The sequence below is a fragment of the Eptatretus burgeri genome, chromosome 7 (assembly GCF_056783735.1).
Source record: "Eptatretus burgeri isolate ZD-2024b chromosome 7, Ebu_testis_v1, whole genome shotgun sequence".
In the NCBI taxonomy this organism is placed as follows: Eukaryota; Metazoa; Chordata; class Myxini; order Myxiniformes; family Myxinidae; genus Eptatretus; species Eptatretus burgeri.
The window spans coordinates 33,139,569-33,156,645 of NC_140967.1; the positions used below are offsets into that span (position 1 = coordinate 33,139,569).

At 43.4% G+C, this 17,077-nt stretch overlaps 1 protein-coding gene across 9 annotated transcripts in view; it reads right to left on the reverse strand.

Moving 5' to 3' along the window:
* LOC147022980 (uncharacterized) overlaps positions 1-17,077 on the reverse strand; it is a 268,630-nt gene that overhangs the window by 195,053 nt on the left and 56,500 nt on the right. Inside the window, exon 3 of one of the 9 annotated variants that reach the window (XR_015059985.1) lies at positions 13,357-14,060. The exons of the other annotated variants lie outside the window; for them this stretch is intronic. The gene's annotated coding sequence lies outside the window, so the exon portion shown is untranslated. Of the gene's footprint in view, positions 1-13,356; positions 14,061-17,077 lie in introns of those variants that run through there. 9 annotated transcript variants of the gene reach the window in all.

Here is a 17,077-nt window from a genome sequence, read left to right on the forward strand (position 1 = left end):
CTTGGTGGACAGGTTGGTTGTGTGGCAAGGACGAATTGATTCGATTTTGTTGAAGATCTGGATCCAGATCTGGATACGAGAATTATTTAATCTTTAAAGTGATTCTTCACCATTGAGAGAAAGGGCCAAAATGATATATAGCATGATATTTCAAAAATGTATTGGGCCCAATTTGCTCTCGTGGATCAGGCATTACGCGTGGCAGAGATATGCGCTCCACCGAGTGCCCTTCTAGTTCCAATTAAGTTTTATATTTTGAACACTGAGAACATGAATCAGAACACGAACCTTAAGTTTAGCAGTGCAGTACTTTTTCTTTGAATTGGGCAAATTGTATGGCATCTCCTCCCGAGCACATGCACACAGAGGAGTAAAGCAATTGCTCCAGTCTATCTGCCTGCCTGGCAGTCATAGAAAATTGAAAATCATTCTAAACAGGAACCTACTCTTTTTTTAGCAACATCTTAAAGGACACAATCAGTTGGCACGAATCCTAATTTAATGTGTTAAATACAATGGTGTAAAAGAGGGTGCATCAGCAGTGGTAAACTTCCAAATCAGTGTTTGTTTGTTTTTCTACAGTCTTTAAAACTGACATCTATTTGAACACTGCAGAACACAAATCGCCTTGTTTACCCTTCCAAAACCATGTCAGTAGGACGGGCAAAACTTTACAATGTCTTGACCAATCAAATTTGCCACACACTGAGGGTGGGGAACATCGAGATCCAGACAGAATATCAGCTCATGCAAAGAAATCGTGCTCTCAATCAGAAAAAATAGATCATGCTTGGAAACGCAAAGCAAGAGTTGAAAAGACCCTTCCCATTTCGTTTTTCTTAAAGACTGTGTGGGGTAAGGTGTTCTATGAACTCTCTAGTTTGAGAAGTGGCTGTGTTGGTTTGTTTGACTGCTGCATGGCATGACTTGAAAAATGGAGTTTATACTTGGGGTATGTACGTGTAGGTATTAGTTGGAAAAAAATCATAGTCCTAGGGGTTTAAGGTGGAGGGAGGATACAAATTATCTCCATGTAAATATGTGTGGAATAGCACTGCTCTGGTGGGAGCGGGTATTACAAGTCACACGAACATACACCAATTTTGGGGGAATTGACACATCCATAAGGATGGGTTCTTTGCTACTGAGAGGAAGCAGACATTTGTGAAAGCATTTCCAGGCAAAATCAAAATCAGAGGCTGTGGAGATGGCAGCCCAATCCTTTTGTGAGAGCGAACAGTCCATACCAGTGAGTTGGCCTGTGCAAACAGCCATTTTTTGCAGTGTGGAGGTTACTCTCTCTTAAAAGCCAGCGAGATAATGGCTTTGAGAAGAACATGGCGTGAGCGGCAAAGAGAGGCAAAGGAGGAACAGGAGATATTGGATGAAATGTTAGTCATTACCCGGTCCAGGAGGAAGGATTCACCAGTTGCAAAAATTCTGGTTTGAAAATTTAAAGATTGGGTCAACCCACAGTCACACAAACGTCAGGTCAGGTATGGGAGCATGCGCCGGAGCAGCGCGTCGCTGCGTCCACTTTCTGCTGGTACTCCAGGGGCTCTGTCTGGCCATCCCCCAGGCAGATGCCAGGCCCATCCCCATCTCCTTGAGATGCTGGTCAACCTGCTGCAACCACGAGGCATGTGATCAGCCCATTGGCCTCCTCCACTCACGAGGCATGTGGTCAGTCCATTGGCCTCCTCCACTCATGAGGCTCCCTCACTGAGAGAATCTGGTGAGTAGGGTCAGTGTCAGGAAAACGAGCCACATGTCCATACAGCCGCAGATGATGCTCACAGACTATGCAGGTAACAAATCTAATTTGAGTCTCTCTTAGCAACCGCTTGTTGGACACAAAGTCTGACCAGCAATAGCCATGGATTATCTGAAGAGACCTGATTCCAAAGGAATTAAGTCTCCATCTCAGATCCATGGTCAGAATCCAAGTCTCGCATCCATAGAGCAAGACCGGAAGCACCAAGGACCTGAAGACTCAGACTTTTGTCTTCCCCCACAGGTACCGGCAGTGCCACACCCCATTATCCAGTGAATCCATGACTTCCCAGGCCTGACCCAGACGTCTGTTGACCTCTGGCTCACAGCCAGCAGAGACATGAATATCACTGCCAAGAAAAGTGAATCTGTCCGTGACCTCACCATCCTTGCCACAAAAAGGCACAGCAGGATAGCAGCATCCAAGATGTCATTGAAAGTCTGCATCTTAGTTTTGACCCAGGAAACCCGTAATCCCAGTGGCTCTGACTCCTCATTCAGCACCTCGAGTGCCCCCAAAAGGATCTCCAGAGTCTCTGCAAATATGACTGCATCATCTGCAAAATCAAGGTCAGAGATCTTGACATTCCCAAACGATGCACCGCAGCTTGATCTCTCTGACATCCTCCCCAGAATCCAGTCCACACAAGTGCTGAATAGTGTGGGGGCCAGTACACACACCCTGACTAACTCCAGTAACAACTGGTATCACCACATGTCACAGCACTCTAAGTACCAGAGTATAGTTCAGACATCAGATTGATCCATTTTGGTGGCACCCCACATGCCTGGTGTTGGCTTTATGGTTAGGGTGGCAGGCTTTGGATTCCAGGGTCCTGAGTTCAAATCCCGCTTCGCTGTTGAATTAATAACAGGTGGGTTAACTCGGCCTGTCATCCTTCCGAGGTTGACAAAATGAGTGCCAGCATGCTGCCATACTGTGTTGGAGTGGCGATCCACCCAGGATTGTACCCACTAGTCAAGGAGACTGCTTAAGCAGCTCCAACGCTCTGCACAGAGTATGGTTCCAATCTCCTCCTCCTCAACAAAGAGCAAGAATCCTGCAGAGGGCATCCTGATTCACTGAATCAAATGCTTTACAGAGATCAACATAAGCTGCAAGCAACCCCTGCCGAAACTATCGATGGTGTTCGGTGAGGATCCGAAGAGCAAAGATATGGTCAATCATTGACCTCTTTGGTGTAAAGCCTGACTACTCTGGACGCTGGTGCTCAAGCAGATGGTGGCAACCCCTCTCAATAATTATCCAAGCAAAGACATTGCCTGGCACTGAGAGCAGCGTCACCCCTCGGTCGTCATTGCATTCTTAGCGATCACCCTTCCCTTTCCAAAGAGGGACAACAAGGCCCCTCTTCCAGTCAGTTGGGATGATGCCTGTGTTCCAGGCAGAGCACAGAACTGCACGCAATGACCCAATTGCAGCATGTTCACCAGCCTTGAGAAGTTCAGCATGGATGCCACAGATCCCTGGAGCTTTACCAAATTTCAACCGGTTCACAGCAGCCTGTTCACAAATGAAGGTGGACCACAGCTGATTGGAGGGTCAGCAATAGGCATTGTCACACCCCTAACATCCAACTCAACAGCTGGTGAATCAGCCTGTTCCAGCCGCTCAAAGTGACCGGCCCAGCGGGCCTTCAATTCCGACTCCTCCGTCAAGAGCCCACCACCCTCTGCTCTAAATGCTGCACACTGAGGGCCGGGCTTGGAGGAATGCAATGCGCAAATTCCTCTGTAAGGAGGATGAGAATCACTTGACCACAGGTGATGCTCTACCCCCTCACAGATTCCTCGCACCTCGGCCTGCTTGTCCAACTTTAGTGCACGTACAGTTTTACGCCTCAGCTCCCTGAACAGCTCAGCTCTGCCATTCAGCCTGGCCCTGTAACTCCAGTCAACGGTATCCAGTGTCCCTTGAGAAACAAAATTCTTCTTCACCCTTCGGTGAGTTGCAAGACATCCACCGGTAACATCAAGGATGGTTGTCTTGAAGGCATTCCACAACTCTTCCAGATTCCCCAAAGCACCCCTCCCCCCAAATCAACCCCCCCCCAAATCTCCCCTCAGCCTGATCGCAAACTCCTCAGCTACTCTCTCATCTTTGAGCTAGCTAACATCCAGCCGAGGCTGGGATGGTACCATTCTCCTGTATTTAAGCTGCAACTTCAGAGTTGCTACAACAAGCCTGTGGTCAGTATTGAGGAACTGAGCACTTTGGTAGACCCTGGAGTTCTGGATCATCCTCCAGCGACCATCAGCGAGCACATGGTCAATCTCATTTGCCACACCACCAGCGTTGGAATACCAAGTCCAGCGATGAGCTTGTGGCCACTGAAACCATGAACCAGCCACCCTAAGTCCATGACTTCTTGCAAAGTCAAGGAACTTAGTGCTCTTCTGGTTCACAGTTCCAGACACATGGGGACCAGCACACATCTCATAACCATCCCTATAAGTTCCAGTCGATGCATTGAAATCCCCCAAGACAAGAAGAATATCTCGCCTGGGACACTGATCAACCACAGACTCGAGTGTGGCATTGAATGCGTCCTTCACGGTGAGATTGCTTTCCTCAGTCCGAGCATATACAGAGACCAGGGAAATGACACCCAAGGAGTGACAAATCCTTAGTCTCAATATACACTTGTTGACCGATGTTACCTCAATTATCATTGGAGTCAGCTTATTGGACACAGCTACAGCAACTCCTTGGGCATGATAACCCTCAGAGCGACCAGATCAATAGTAGGTGCAACCACCCCCATATGATCTCGCCGTAATCCGTTCTCCGACCCTCAGAGAGAGCTGCAATACCGATGTCCAAACGCTTGAGCTCAGATGATAACAGAAACAGGTGATCATCCTCTCTTAGGGATAGGACATTCCAGGCATCCACCTGAAGGGACCACCTCAGGTTAACCCTAGGAGACTGCCGTCTGGTGGACGACACCTCAGCACCACTCCACCACACCCTCCCGCAATCTGATCGAGGAATGTTACCCCGTAGTTTCCCTCCTATCATCAAAGATTAGGGGTCCCGAAGACTTTGCCACAATCCTGTCATCCGGTGAGCTGCCCTGCGAAGGGCAGCTACACAGGTGGTACTCCCACAGAGTGGGTTTTCAGATTTTTTTCTGCTTTTTGTATGTTTTTTGGAATGAAGGGTTTTGCGGTGGCTGGAGTGCAAATCCTGCCACCACCCTCCTAATAAAAAGTAACCCAACTGCAGGAGGACGCCCGCAGACACAGTTGGGCACTACATATTGATAGCCGTTGGCTCACAAGGAGCTCCTCCGCCCTTTGACAGGTTTTGTTCTTTATCCTGCTGTCCATATCCAAACACCCTCCTCACCAAGAAACTTGGTGGGGGAGATGGTTTTGTCACTGACAACCCGACCATGGAGCAGGTTCGTGCAGGTTTACGTGGTACCTGTAGCAAATCACAGATCTAATCTGACCTGACCTGACCTGACACTAATCTGACCTGACCTGACACAGTTGGGAAAGATGGTTATGAGTTGGTCCAACACAAAGCCTTGGCTACAATGCCATGGTCGGTTGTTATAGAGCTGATACTTAGCCAACTGGCATCGTGACAGTTGAAATCACTGCAGGTGAAGAACAAAGAGCTGGAAAGGGTGGTTATGAGTTGATCCAAGTTTGAGGAATAGAGGTGGATTGAGAGGTATCGTCATACAAGGTGTTCCAAAAAGACATGGACAACTTTCGTTGTTTATATATTTAGTACCACAAATGATACAATGATTCCCTTTATTGTATATGATACAGAAACTCATTCTGTTTTCTGGATTATCAGGTCTGGTGGTTTAATATAAAATAAAATGGGGACTCCACAGGAGAAAGCTCATGGTTGAGACGAGATCGTCGAATGGTTAATCGAGACGAGATCCGACGTGCAAGTTCAGCATAATTTCAGTACAAGGTATGGAAGGATTCTGCCATTGTGGACTAGTATCAGAGAATGGAACAGAGGCTTAAGGAGACTGGAAGTTGCTAGAAATAGAAAAGTACCGATCGACCAAGCGCAAGTGCAGTAGACATTGAACGAGTACATGAATCATTTCAACAAGGTCCCAGAAAATCAATCCGATGTGCATCCAGAGGACTGGTACTACCAACCACCACTGCACACAAGATTTTGTTTGAAAGACTGAAGCTTTATGCCTATAAGGTGCAGATTCTGCAGGAACTCAAACGCAAGACGTTTGCCTTGGAAATGCTCAGTCGCGTGGAGGATGACAAAGATTACCTGAAAAAGGTCATGTTCACAGATGAAGCTTGCTTTCTCATATCGGGAAAGGTCAACCTGCACAATGTGAGGATCTGGAGCTCTGAAAACACCCACGTGGTCATTGAACACATACGCCAAAGTCCAAAGGTCAATGTGTGGTGCAACCCTTTCCATGATAGCTTTGTGGGTCCATTTTTCTTTGCGAAGGATACAGTGACCTCAACAATTTATATGAACATGTGAGAAGGATTTGCTTTCCCACAGATTGAAGACCTGCAACCCAATATCATTTTTCAACAGGATGGCTCTCCCCTTCAGGGCAATGGAAAAATTTTGAGGCCGCTGGATTGGCCGAGATGGACCAACCGCCTGACCCCCACAATCACCAGACATAACCCCCCTTGATGTTTTTCTGTGGGGGGTTGTCAAAGGTATTATCAACAACAAACACCAATGTGATAAACCTGCAGGATCTCCGTTCTTGGATTACAGCTGCATGCGCACTAGTGGACGGACGTAAACATGCTGAGCCAAACATGGCAAGAACTCGTGTACCGCCTTGATGTCCTGCGCACAACAAACGGAGCTCACGTTGAAGTTTTTTGATGGTGTGCAAAATCATTATGAGTTTCTGCATCATATAAACCAAAGGGTATCATTGTAACATTTTTGTTTTTAAATATATTAACAACCAAAGTTGTCCAGGTCTTTTTGGAACACCCTGTATATGGTGAACATTTCACTGCACAGAGAAACATTAGTTTGTTTTAGAGAGCTATACACAGCCACAGGTATTCGAGAAAACTAGAAGGGGTTAGTGTGGACATTGGACAGTGAAGTATGGAGGTTTTGACCAAGCCAGCAACACCACGACTGGAATAGGTATGGGGCCGATTGTCAAAACAGAAGAAGAAATAACCAGGCAAAGACACTGAGGATATGAGACATGCTGTGAGAAGAACATTTCATTTGGCACACACTGTCCAGAGTGGCAACAATAACCTGAATGGAAAGGTCAGAAATACTAGAACGGAGACCTCACTGTTAACAAGTGAAGAGAAGGTGAGAAGACAGAGGAGCACATGGTGGGAGCAACAAGACATGCAGTGGATGTAGCGGGATGCGTGGTGGTGGCAGCAGGGCATGTGGTTTTGGTGGTTGGGTATTGAATGCCTATAAGGAAGGACGTTTGGGGCAGAAGGATGCATGGGGGGGGGGGGGAGAGAAGATGTCGGGGACAGGGGGGGAATGTTACAGACATGAAAGGGTTAACGGCTGTAAGTCAGGCACTCACAGTGATACGGAATTCTCTTCTGAATCCTATTTTCTACAAAACGTAAAGTCATCACAACCAGATAAAAGCGAAGGGTTTTTGAAAGCATGGAGGAAAGTTGAGTGGTAAGATCAGAACAATGGTATGTGAATCACAGGTTTACGAAATAGCCAGAAAGGGACAGAATATTTGGGAAGAAAAAGAAGCTGCAAGGATGTGAGTTCCTTTTCAAGGAACTTCAACACAGGCAGAGGTCATTAGGCCCATCCAAGCCTGTGCTATGGTTGCCAACCTGTTGAGGGTCATGCAAGGAAGCAAGCATCACGTACTATTTTAAAGGTCTTTGGTATGACTTGGCTGGAGTTAGGTTCGAACCGTTGGCCTCCCAGACTGGGAGGCAGTTGGAAAGGACAATAAAGAGAGAGAGATGAAGCATTTTATAATGTCATTAAATGAAGCTTTGAATATAAGTAAGAAGCAATTCATTTTGTAAGAAAGAAAAAGAAAGAAGTAATAATGAGGAGGAAAAGGAAATAAAAAATGAGTGAAGGAAGGAGTAACAGAGCAGAATAAGTTTGAGATTTTTTTTTTCAGCCATTCACACATTTATCCCAGTGATGTATGAACATCCTGAAGTGTTACATTCTTCCCAGATTTGGTGACCTTCCTGCTGAGTCACAAATTCTTCCCAATGGTAGATGAGTGTTTGTTGAGGTTTTATTAATACAATACTCTGCTCACCCACAACTGATTTCACTCTATTTTGCTATGATAAAGGAAACTTTAATTGTGAAATGTCAAATGTATGATGGAAATGAAGACTTCAATAGTTAACATGTTCATATCCAACAAAAAAAGTTCTTGAGTGAACAAAAGTTTCACATGATCAGTGCTAGTAAAATACAAACTTGGTTTTTCAGGTCAATAATGTTCCTTTCCCTGCAAACCTTTAGGAGTTGTGTAAAATAAGTTTGCATAGTTCATGTCCAGCTGATGCCTAAAATATACGTATTCAGTGAATAACACTGATTGTTTGTTCACACGTGCTCAAGATCCCCACTTAACCTTCACTCTTTTGTCACCATTTATCTTCCTCCTGTAAAATTACTTCCCTGTGTTCAACTAATCATGCTCTTTCCAACAGTTAGTAATCATTGATTGTTACAGGACAGTAATTCACCACCATGGGATTAAAAAAAATCGCACCATGTCCAAAGGAAGCGGTTCACTTTGGCATTTTTAATTTGAAATAGGCAAAGCCCAGAAACGAACAAAACCCATTAGAATTACCCTTCATAATTACTCTTTCAAATCACCATTTCAAACACTTCAGAATTACCCTTCAGAATTACCCTTTAGAATTACCCTTTAGAATTACCCTTTAGGATTTCCCTTTAGGATTACCTTTCGAATTACCCTTTCGAATTACCCTTTAGGATTACCCTTTCGAATTACCCTTCAGAATTACCCTTTAGAATTACCCTTTAGAATTACCCTTTAGAATTACCCTTTAGGATTACCCTTTCGAATTACCCTTCAGAATTACCCTTTGGAATTACCCTTTACGATTACCCTGAAGAATTACCCTTTAGGAATACCTTTTAGAATTACCCTTGAGAATTTTTTTTTTTTTTTTTTGTATACCTTGTCGAGGCTCGTATGAGAGCTAACACACAACTCACAGCAAGGGGGTATGAGACAAGAGGGGCGGGAGTGGAAGGGACAAAACAGTGGGGAACAAACACATTAGGTGAACTGTGGAAGGGATGGGGATGGGACGGGGAACATGGCGAAGAGAAGATGGACATTACAGGGACTTTCAGGAAGGAAAGCAGCGGAATTGAAGGAAGTGGGCTTGGGTGGATTATCGGGGGTAGAAAAGATCGAGGATTTGGATGGGGGATGATAAGAGGTGGTGGTAAACAGCTGTTTTGAAAGCCTGGAGGGAAGAATGGGAAAGAATAGAGTGAGGAAGTTTATTCCAAAGGTGGGAAAAAAGAGGAATGAAAGAATTAAGATGAGCAGTGATTTGTGATTTTGGTAGTTTTACCAGAAGGGGGTTGTTGGCGGACCTTGAGCGCCCTGTGGAAATGTGGTGGGGACAAATCGCAGAGAGAGCAGGGGGGGCAAGGCTGGAGAGGAGTCGGTAGAAGACAGAAAGACCACCAACCAACCTGCGGTGATTGAGTGAGAGGCCCAAAGACTCAGCTTCATTGCGGGAGATGCCGATGATCTTAAATGCCCTGGTTTCAACAGCGTGAAGCCGAGAAAGGTGGGAGGCAGGAGCACCAGCCCAGAGGGGAGAGCAGTACTCCATCAGGCTACGGACAAAAGCTTTGTAAGTGGTCAGGAGCTCAAGAGGGCCGAGGAAGGACTTTGCACGATGGAGGATTCCCAGTCGGCGACTGGCTTTTGAGGCGAGGTTTGAAATGTGACTTTCCCAGGAAAGGTCATGGCAGATAGTGAGACCCAGAAGCTTGAAAGAAAAGACTTCTTCCAGAGGATTGTTGAGAAAGTGGATGGGGGGGTTTCTAAACGGTCCTTTCAAAGAGACATAGTGAGATTTGTCTGGATTGAAAGACATGTTCCACGTGTTGGACCAGTTTGTGATTTTATCCAGATCTGCAGTGAGCGAAGAAGCTGCTGCTTGCCGGTCTGAGGGATGACAGATGGTACGGCAGAGGGTGGAGTCATCGGCAAAGAGAAATAGAGGATTTTCCAGAGAGTCGGAGAGATCATTGATGAAAACCAGAAAAAGAACAGGGCCCAGAACGCTACCTTGAGGAACTCCAGCCTGCACAGGAAGAGGGGATGAAAGAACTCCATTTAGGACCACACGTTGACTGCGACAGGAGAGGAAGTCTGCGAGCCATGAGTGGAGATGGCCTTGAATACCATAGGAAGAGAGTTTGGTGAGTCGGGCAGGGTGCCAGACTGTGTCAAAAGCACGTGATATGTCCAGGGATACGGCTCGGATTTCCTGTCTGGCATTGAGGACCTCCATCCATTGATGGGAGAGCAGAAGCAGCATATCCAGGGTAGAGTGACCTGGTCTGAAACCAAATTGATGATCGCAAATCAAGCCATTGGAGAAGAGGAAGGATTTCATGTCTGAAGCGATGATGGATTCCATAACCTTGCTGATGATTGGGAGAAGGCTGATTGGTCTATAGTTACAGGGATCTGTTTTTGCACCTTTTTTATGCAGGGCAGTGATGTTAGCAGATTTCCAAGCAGATGGCAGATGACCTTGGGCAATGAGAGGGTGAATAGAACAGAGAGAGGGTGAGCAAGAGCAGAAGAGCAGGCTTTGAGGACACGTGGGCTGATGCCGCCTGGACCGGTTGCAGAATCTGAGTCGAGGTTTGAAAGCAAGCTCTCCACCTTGTCAGGAGAAAAGGACACAGAGTTCAGGGACAGTTGGGTGCGACTGGGTAAGGTGGGTAGAGAAAGTAATGGGTTTAGGACACAAGATTTAGCTGCAAACACCGAGTTTAGACATTCAGCTTTATCACGTGCGGTATCAGCAGTGCGTCCATTTGAGGTAAGGGAGGCGATGGAGGGGGAACATACACCAGAAACAGATTTGATTAAACGCCACCAGGATTTTGAGGAGGGAGAGAGGTTTGAGAGTTCAGACTTGAGATGAGAAAGATGTTGTTTTCTGGCTTTCCTGAGGGTAGATACACACTTGTTCTGAGCTTTGTGGAAGGAACTGAGATTGCCCTCAGTTGGGTTTGCTTTCCATGAGGCAAAGGCAAGTTGTTTCAGGACAACTGCCTCATCACAAGCTTCAGTAAACCAAGGGCGGGAGGAAGGATAGGACAACTGAACACAAGAGAGGATAAATCTGTGCATGAGGGAGAGCAAGTTTCTTTGAAAGAATTCCCAGGATGAGTTGATGTTTGCGAAAGTAGTGATAGGAGACCAGTCTGTAAGTTTGATGGCTGCTCGGAGACCCTGCCAGTCGGCTTGAGTGAAATGCCAGACTCGACGGCGGTGAGGTGGTTCTCTGATAACAGCCAGAGAGATGTCCACTTTGACAAGGATGTGGTCAGAAGAACCGATTGGATCGGAAGAAGAGCAGCAGATATTGTCAGGGAAATTTGTCAAAATAAGATCCAGAAGAGATGGAGTACCATTGGTTGAGATCCGGGTCGGGAAGTTGACCGATTGAGTCAGTCCTAATGAGTCGCAGAAAGCTTTTGCTGAGGTGCCATGACAGGTGAGAGAGGTACCCACACCAAGCCAACTGGCGTGATGACAATTGAACTCACCACATAAGAGGAAGAGAGAGTTTGGATGAGAAATTTTCCCTTTAGAATTACCCTTTAGAATATCCTTTTAGAATTACCTTTTAGAATTACCCTTTAGAATTACCCTTCAGAATTACCCTTTAGAATTACCCTTTAGAATTACCCTTCAGAATTACCCTTTAGAATTTCCCTTCATAATTACCCTTTTGAATCACCCTTTAGAATTTCCCTGTCGAAGTACCCTTTAGAAGTACGCTTTAGAATAACCCTTTAGGATTACCCTTTAGAAATGCCCTTTAAAAAATTACCCTTCAGAATTACCCTTTAGAAATTACCCTTCAGAATTACCCTTCAGAATTACCCTTTAGAAATTACCCTTCAGAATTACCCTTTAGAAATTACCCTTTAGAATTACCCTTTAGAATTACGCTTTAGAATTACCCTTCAGAATTACCCTTTAGAATTTCCCTTCATAATTACCCTTCAGAATTACCCTTTTGAATCACCCTTTAGAATTTCCCTGTCGAAATACCCTTTAGAAGTACGCTTTAGAATTACCCTTTAGGATTACCCTTTAGAAATGCCCTTTAAAAAATTACCCTTCAGAATTACCCTTTAGAAATTACCCTTCAGAATTATCCTTTAGAAAATACCCTTCAGAATTACCCTTTAGAAATTACCCTTCAGAATTACCCTTTAGAAATTACCCTTTAAAATTACCCTTTAGAATTACCCTTCAGAATTACCCTTTAGAATTTCCCTTCATAATTACCCTTCAGAATTACCCTTTTGAATCACCCTTTAGAATTTCCCTTTAGGATTACCCTTAAGAAATGCCCTTTAAAAAATTACCCTTTAGAAATTACCCTTTAGAATTACCCTTCAGAATTACCCTTTAGGATTACCCTTTAGAATTTCCCTTCAGCATTACCCTTTAGAATTACCCTTTAGGAATACCTTTTAGAATTACCCTTTAGAATTACCCTTTAGAATTACCCTTCAGAATTACCCTGCAGAATTACCCTTTAGAATTACCGTTTAGAATTAACCTTTAGGATTACCCTTTAGAATTACCCTTTAGAATTTCCCTTTACAATTACCCATTAGGATTACCCTTTAGAAATACCCTTTAAAAAATTACCCTTCAGAATTTCCCTTTAAAAATTACCCTTTAGAATTAGCCTTCAGAATTACCCTTTAGAAATTACCCTTCAGAATTACCCTTTAGAATTACCCTTTAGAATTACCCTTTAGAAATTACCCTTTAGAAATTACCCTTTAGAAATTACCCTTCAGAATTAGCCTTCAGAATTAGCCTTTAGAAATTACCCTTCAGAATTAGCCTTCAGAATTACCCTTTAGAAATTACCTTTTAGAAATTACCCTTCAGAATCACCCTTCAGAATTACCCTTTGGAAATTACCCTTTAGAAATTACCCTTCAGAATCACCCTTCAGAATTACCCTTTAGAAATTACCCTTTAGACCTTAGTTATTTTATAACTTGGTTTACGGATCTGCCGACGGTATATTTGCCAAAATGAAATATAAATATAAAACAAATTTTTAGCCTTTTATATTTATACATTTTCCGCTGAAGGTGCAAAAGTTTCAATACCCGAAATGTAAACGTCGGCAATTATTTTCAAAATATAATTTCGTGCGCGCACCAAAATGCCGAGTCACCTTTAACCAAACTGCGCAGTAGAGCTGCGCAGTTATCTTTGGTCATGGCGTCTGAGCAGTGGCCAGCGTGATTCAGATTGACTGTGGTTTCTGGGGCGAAGGTGATTGTTAAGAAGTATGTCAGCGGTATAAATTTGAGTGACTGTATTGGTGATTTAATCACGCAACATTTTGACGACGAATATTCTGGCCGAACGATTGCATCAATTCAGTGCAGCAGCAGGGATGATTCACAGGCTACTCTCGATTGTGCTGATTTTGTTTCCATCGAAAGTTGTACACCGCTGTTCGTATTGAAAGATTTTGGTGCCAAGTGCGTCAAAGTTTCCCTGCGAGATGCTGATATTCAGCCTTCAACGGACCAGAAATCAGCCTTTGATGTGCTCATGGGGATGGGGAGACGGTACGATCAGATGCCCACTGAAAAGTAAGAGCTGGTTATGGCTCTGATTGACCGTTTTGAGCGTGTTGACTCCGAGTAGACACCTTTTTAAAATCATATCCAGCACTATGCACTGGTGTGCATGCACACATCTACGACTTGGACAGTAATTTTCTCAGCATTGTTTCCATTTTTTGATGATCCAACAGGTTTCTATAAGAAAAACATGCCAGTCTATATTGTAAAAACAAGTTTTAATCCTTATTTATTGTTTTTCGCATCAGATGATACAGTGAACATGGGCATCCTGCATTTGAATGGTCTTCCATCTTCAATGTTTTCTTAGATCCTCCTGGTCTGGGATTTATATTTATTCCACCCCCCCCCTCCATCTACCCTTGTCTTTTCCATGGAACATCTGAAAACAAATCATGAAAATATATAATTTCTAAAAATTGAAATTATATTTATATTTATATTTCCACCTACCGACCATACATTTTAGCTGAAGAACTGCGTAAACCAAGTTATGAAATATCTAAGGCCTTAGATAGAAGTACCCTTTAGAATTACCCTTTCGAAGTACCCTTTAGAAATACCCTTTCGAAGTACCCTTTCAAAGTACCCTTTAGAACTACCCTTTAAAAAAATTCCCTTTAGAATTCCCCTATGGAATTACACTTTAGAATCTCCATTTAGAACAGTTTAGAATCTCCCTGGAGAACACTTTAGAATCTCCCTTGAGAACACCTGAGAATTACCCTTTAGAAATGCCTTTGAGAACCCCTTCAAATTACCTTTGAGAATTTCCCTTTGGAATTACACTTTAGAACACTTAAGAATTTCCCTTTGGAATTCCCTTTCAGAATTTCCCTTTAGAATTACACTTTGGAATTTTCTTTTAGAATTACATTTTAATACCCTCGCCGAAGGAAAGGGGATTGTTTTTGGGTCCGTTTGTCTGTCAGTCTGTCTGTTTGTTTGTTTGTTTGTCCGCACAGAACTTTCGTGTTTTTCTCCACAACCGCTTGTCGTATTGAGACGAAGTTTTCACCAGTGTGACTAGTCATGTAGAATGTTTTAATGATAAGTATGATGCCATATGTCACGTGGTGTGGAGCCATGTTGGAAAAACAGAAAAATTTTGGACCTCTGTATCTCTGAAACTGCACCAAGGAAAAAATTGAAACTTGGCACACAGCAAGTTCTTCTAATGGGGAAGAAGTGTGATTTTTATGACATCATAAGTACTTTCATTATGACATCATAATGAACGCTACATCTGATGAGTATTTAACTTTTTGAGGGTGATATAGGGATAAAATAGTCCACAGAAAAAATTTTCATGATGTCACTGGTCACGTGATTCAGCAGCCATATTTATTTATTTATTTATTTTTTAACCTTTAAAAATCTCCTTCTCTGAAGTGACTGAACAGATGGTGGAAAAACTTTATATGTATGACTGCCTATCTATGAGGCACAAAAGGTTCACACATATGATGTCATAGGTCACATGGTTTGGCAGCCATATTGGATTTACTATTGAAAACCTGCAAAAATCTCCAAAACAGCTGGACAGATTGAGGGGAAACCACAAAAATGTTCCCCAAGCCTTGGGTGTACAAGTTTGTTGAGGAATAATTGATGTCACATGGTTTGGCATCCATATTGTATTGAATAAAAATATTTAATGTTTTCTCTGGAACCACGTAATCAATTGACATGAAACTTCACAATTATAATGTAGTCGTGATGGGGAATACATGTTTTGAATTTCAACTTGATCGGACACATAGTCTGGCGGCCCAAATTATTTAATGCTTTTGATCTGGGTTCTTTTTTTTATTTTGTTTTATTTTTTGAAAAAGGCTCACTTGGCTGTGCCTGGATGGGTTTGATGGTAGAGGAGTAGCAGTTGGAATGCGAATCCTATCCAGGTTCCTTCTGATGGCTTCATCTTTGCTTTTTGCTTGTTCGGGTTCCTTCTGATGACTTCAATGCATGACAGTACCTATTTGGTCTTCCATTTGATTTGATTTTAATTTTATTTTAATCCCATTCTAAACACCACACAAAACATGTTCTGGTGAGGGTCTGCAATCTCTGATTGCTCTTTCTAGTTACCCTTTGGAATTACGCACATTGGTGTGGAGAGGTTCTTATTCTTCATTTTTGACGGACGGATGGACAGAAGGAAATAGCTACATATTGAAGTGGCTTCACCACTTTAAAATGACCAAGAAATTTATCCTTGGCCATTTTTATCCCATGTCTGCCTATCACCACACCTGAATGACAATATGGAAATCTTTTTCCCTTTCTCATTCAATCATTTCTTCTGTGAGATGAGTTTTTTTCATCCAGGAAATCACCGTAATTCCTTAACACTTATCAGATTAAAGATGCCCACTGCTCTCACAATGTAGATGCAATGGTGACTTTTCAGTACTAATGAAGAACCCGTCCTTACGGACAGGTTAATTTCCATGGAATTATGGACGAGTTAATTCCCTCAAAATTGGCGTATTTTAATATGACTTATAATACCCACTCCCACTGGGAACCATACATATTTACAAAGAGAGAACTGTGGTTCTCCCCCCTACCCTGAACCTACGGGACTACAAAGTATTTCTTAACACTTAAAACCTTCCCGCGCACACCCCAAGTACAAGCCCCAGTTTTCAACTCATTTCATTCAGCAGTACATAAACAAGGTAGAACAGCACTTGGTAGAGTGCATACCTTCACCCGGCTGAACATTTTACATTTTCTATCCCACTGATGGACCCGATCCGGATCTTCACGAAATTCGAATTAAATATTCCTTGTCACACACCAAACCATTCCACCAAGTTTAATCCAAATCCACCAACAACATTTTGAAATAGCATGCCATATATCGTTTTTGGCCTTATCTCTCAATGGTGAAGAATCGCTTGAAAAAAACTGTCGGATCCGGATGCGAATCCAGATCTTCACTAAAACCTAATCAGTTCGTCCTTGTTGCACACCCAGCCTGCCCACCAAGTTTCATCCGAATCAGTCAATAACTTTTTGGGATATCTTCCTCACGGAAAATAAGCAGGGGTGAAAACGTAACCTCCGTCCTCCTTCAATGGCAGAGGTAACACACAAACAAACAAATACACATACAGACGCTTCTTGAGTTGTAGCATGATTTTGTCTCTTTCGAGGTTTCTCTCCACCTCTCTGAAATAACTCGTGCCTCTTCAGCTTTTCAGGGTCACAAATTCTCATCAGCTAATCGAAGTACTGATGATTTTTATCCAAACATGCAATATAACAACCTATCGGCGATTACACACGCACACACAACGATGCAGCTTAATAGTGGATGCAATGTGGTGGGTGGAGGTTGTAGAATACAAAACAATATGTGTAGTGTTGAATGCAGACATGAGTGCTTGA